We start from the raw sequence: 4,868 nt of genomic DNA on the forward strand, positions 1-4,868 counted from the left end.
TTTAAGGTGAATGACAAAGGAATCAGAGGCAAAATGAGGGAAACCTTTTTTTATGCAGTGAAAAAAATGCAGAGGGGGAGAATTATTTTTGGCAGACATAACTTGAGCAAGATGCTACACAATGACCATTTTGAATAAAATATACTGCACATGCTCTCAGCAAACGTACTGAAGGGTTTCACCTCTGGCAGCAATGCACTCAGTAATAGCATAAATCATGCTGTTGCAAAATTAGTGCACAGTCTGGCAATATAGTGGAGGAAGGTTCAATTGTGGTTCTCAAAGGAGAACTGAATGATTAATTGAAGGGAAAAAAAAAAGCTGAGCTACTGGAAAAGGCAGGCAAGTGAGACCAGCTGAGCTGCACTTGCAGAGTGGGCACCAAATAAGACAGTCCGAGTGGTCTCTTTCTGTGCTGTAACCATTCTATGATTCTAAAAGGGCATGGCAGGGCATCTCAGTCCTGTGGAATGTGCACCCTGTTCCATGACAGAACTCCAGCGTACTTCACATATCCTGGGCAAACACATGAGCAGGAAATGTCATCAGCTGGAAGAGCTCGAGCTCTGGGTTTCGAAGTTTGAGTAGCAGCTGGAATCACGGTGGTGCATCCACGAGGCTGAGGGTTACATGGTTAGCACGTTTTCAGAGATGGTCACCCTGCAGCTTTATTATGTGTAGGCACGAAAGGAATGGGTGACCATCAATGAGAAATAGGCAAGGAAAGCAGGAGTCTTCCCCACCACCACCCACCCCACCGACCCAAGTGCATCTCGCCCTCTAACCGGTTTTCAGTTTGGAATAGAGACGATTCCTCTAGGGATTGGCACCAGTGCCAATTAAATCAACCCTAGGTATGCTGAAGGGAACACAAACCTAGTCTGTGCAATGTGTCCTCATAATTTAAGCCTTTTCCTAGTGCAATCTGACAAATCTGGGGCTGTAAACCTCCAAGACCAATTTATTTTTCCAGAGGTATGATTTGACTTATCTACAGTTGAATCCTATTAGGTTATCGGAGAAAGTTCCCAACGCTGGCACTCTGAAACTGAAATAGAAAGTGCAGGTAGATTCACTAGTATCTGAAAAAGAGGCAAAGTTAACAATTGCCATGGAATTTCTCACCGCAACAGTGAGTTGCTGTGTACTAACACTGTTCTGTTTCAATCTAAGTAAAATAAAAATGCTCTTAATCATTGTTGTAATTTATTGCAACCATAGTTCAATTTTGAATGGTTTCCACTCAACATCAGTGAAAGTTTTGAGAAAAACGTGCTGTAAATTACTCAAAAGGATATAGAAATAAAACATTCTAAACTATTTCTCTTATTTATTCTGTTCTAAGATTATAATTACTTCTCGCTCTAGCATTGTAGTCAACAGCCTTGTGACAACCATGAAATATTAAACTCACCCCAGTTTCCAGTGTCAAGCTGTGACATTCAGACCAGGTGTACCTCTTGTTTGATACCTGGTTTAGAGTAAGGATATCCGAATAAGCCATCTGATACATCTCTTATCAATTTTGAATCATTTGGATTAAGAAACAGGTTATTAATTGTTGTAAAATGATGGAAGATTTGGGAATAACAAAAGGAAAAAGTTAGTCTTTCTCCGAACAAAAAGTATTCTTCTGTTACATTCAGACTCCACAATTACTACTTCAAGATTCACTTACTTCTGCCCATCCACCATTCAGAGCCAAAAGACTGCTTGCACTGATGGATCAGATGCAAGAATCTATTGACAGATGAACCTTCTCTCCTTCCATGCTACCTTTTCCTCCCATTGTTGCAACCCCTTATAAGAGCATAAGAAATAGGAGGAGTAGATCATATGGCTCCTCAAGCTTGCTCCACCATTCAATGCAATCATAGCTGATCTTTTGCCTCCACTCAATTTTCTCACCCACCCCCCCATATCCCTTGATTCTCAGAGGCCAAATACCTGTCTGTCTTAGCATTAAATATTCAGTGATGGAGCATCCACAACTCTCTGGGGTAGAGGATTCCAAAGATTCACAACCCTATGAATGAAGAAATTTCTCCTCATCTCAATCCTAAATGATCACCCCCTTATCCTGAGGCTGTGACCCCGTGTTCTAGATTCCCCAGCCAGGGGAAACAACCTCAGTGCATACCTTGTCAAGCCTCTTCAGAATCTTCCATTCTACTTCTCAGAACTTGTTGATTGATATTGTTGCCATTGTACCTCTGAACTTTCCTCTCATGTTTATACAAAGCTTCAAAACAAAAAAATCCCTCGCACTTTTCACTGCCTGCACTTTCACTGCATTGAAAATTCATTTCAGCCTCCAAACTCCTTCCATCCCTCCAATCCACATGCTTTTAAACCCAAACTTATCAAGTCACTGCATCCTAACCTATCTAACTTTCTCTCACTCTTTACAAGTTGGTTTGTTTTCATCATCGATACATGAACTTTCTTTCTTTACTCCAGTTCCTTAAATCATATTAAAACAGATAGAACAAACTTGCTTTGGAGAGATCAAATAGGAGACATTGCCATATCATTTCTAACTCATCCATCAATTAGAGAGACAGTCTGCTCTCAAAAGCTTCACCACCATGATTTTAACTTGTCCTCTTCCTCCTTCATGTGATCCTCAACAAGAATAAGAACTAAGCAAGCTCAATCATTAACCTTTCAATGATTGCTCATCTCCAATGGTACATGTACACATTCAGAAGACTCCAAATGGAAGCTTTAATAATGACATTTTCTCCAAAATGAACAAATTGCCCTCTTAGTCTCATGCTGATTATTATGCACATTATTTCATACATCAAGCAAAAGTCAACAGATGTGCGTGGGAGTAGCTGAAGCTTTGACATTTGGAATTTGCATAGCCATCTTGAGCAGGTAGTCAAGGTTCTGAATCCTCCACTGTAGGCTGGCATGCTGCCAATGCTACTGTAGGACCTCAGCCCAAATCCAGCCCTTGTGTCCTAACAAAAGGGACAGAAATTGTGACAGCAGCACCAACTGTGTTATTTAAAAGTGTTATTTAAGATGGAATAGAAAAAGCGATTATTAGTCAACACTTGGCCCCATACAGAACCCATAATATTTGAGTTCCCATATTGTGTGGAAATTTCAGAAATAAGCTCGAGAGAACCAGCTAATTGCTGCACCTATTCCAATATACATGACAGCCATTGGAAGGTTCTTTACAAGCAGATCAGCTGCCCGGTGACTCAATAGATAGGGGTAGTGCCCAGTTGGGCGCTCTAAAATAGAATGAAGGTAGGTGTCAAATTCTTTTCTGATCTAATCCTGAAATATCTCAGCTAGGGGAATAATCATGACACCACAGAAGACCAATAAGTCTGCAAACTTTCCAATCACAACTGCATTTAGAGCACTATTGTTGGAACTTGGATCAGCATTTCTGGCTCATTTCAGATGAGGGCGGAATACATGGGGAGGGGCTCGAATTAACAATGGGCCAATACTTAATCGTTATTCAGTGAAACCAGTTCCAAAGTGACAATGTATCTATGTATGGAAAACAAAAATAAAAATACCTGGAAAAACTGAGCAGGTCCGACAGCATCTGCAGAAAGGAACACAGTTAAGGTTGAGTCCGTATGACTCTTCAACAGTTTTATTGCTTTTATCTATGTATATAGAGGTTAGAGGACAGTCCTAGGCTCAGGTTATATGCTATCTAATGGGACAGCCTGATTACCCTTCCACATGTGAAAAATGGGATTTGAGAACAATACTGGAGGCCTTTCAGAACATGGTGAAAAGTGCTCTAATAATCAGTGCTTTCAAGGGACAAGACTTCTTTAGAAAGGCAAGGTTGCATTAGCTAACCACAACATGTACACTCGGCCAGAGGCCATACAACTAATTCAGAGACATCAACAGCTGCTTGGCTGAACAGCCAAGACAATTGTCATAAGGCTGCCTTGGCAAACTCAATAAATAATGGAACGCACTACCAGGGGCATCTACAGACCACCCACAATTATACAACTTCTACCATATGTACTTCATTTGCATGAAGCACTGTGCTAAGACTCATTGGGAGTAAAACCATACTTGGATAGGGATACTAAACAGGTTGTAGCGCACTTTCCACTAGTCATACATTATCAAAATTGAACATCATTTTGTATGGGTGGTGAATGCAAATCTGCCCGTTTTGCATCCCCACCCAAGTTTCACTACTATTCAATCTGCAAAATAATTCTGTAAGCTCTTAAGTCCTATTTTCACTTGTTTGTTCTTCTGCTGAGGCCAGCCTTCCTCACCTGACCTCCTTTCATATTTTTACTTCAATTCCTTCAGACCTCTGCTGCAACATACTACAGTTCCTCAGGTACCAGCTGAGCTTCAGTACCTCTCTCAGCTGGCCATCCTCAATATCTGGGTATAGGCAGCGAATGCCACCAGGTCCAGGCCAATCTTATCCTCACCCAACATACTTACCAGTTGGGAAGGCGGGGTGGGGTCAACGATCTGGAGGAGGAATCCTGGATAACATCCCCTACCTATTTCTACTCCTAACAGGACAGAGCTAACTTTAGAATATTGGTAAGGGTGCTAAGATCAACTAACAGCAGAGGCCAGGAATTCAATGTGACATTCTGGCATGGGCAACTCAGGATTTGGGTAACATTTTGTACGGTGACACAGAAAATTTGAGGTGTAGCATTTTACATGAATGTGAATTTTTAATTATAGCAAAGATCTGGAGTGACAGCAGATAAGATGGGAATCTCCTGCATAGTGATGAGGGATGAGGGGGACGAACACTAACTGCAACAAACCATTACATCAGTAGCAACAATCAGATCAAGAACCTAGTAGTCAAGTAAAAGAAGCATGTACAGGAA

This window comes from Carcharodon carcharias, chromosome 18 (genome assembly GCF_017639515.1).
Source record: "Carcharodon carcharias isolate sCarCar2 chromosome 18, sCarCar2.pri, whole genome shotgun sequence".
Taxonomy (NCBI): domain Eukaryota; kingdom Metazoa; phylum Chordata; class Chondrichthyes; order Lamniformes; family Lamnidae; genus Carcharodon; species Carcharodon carcharias.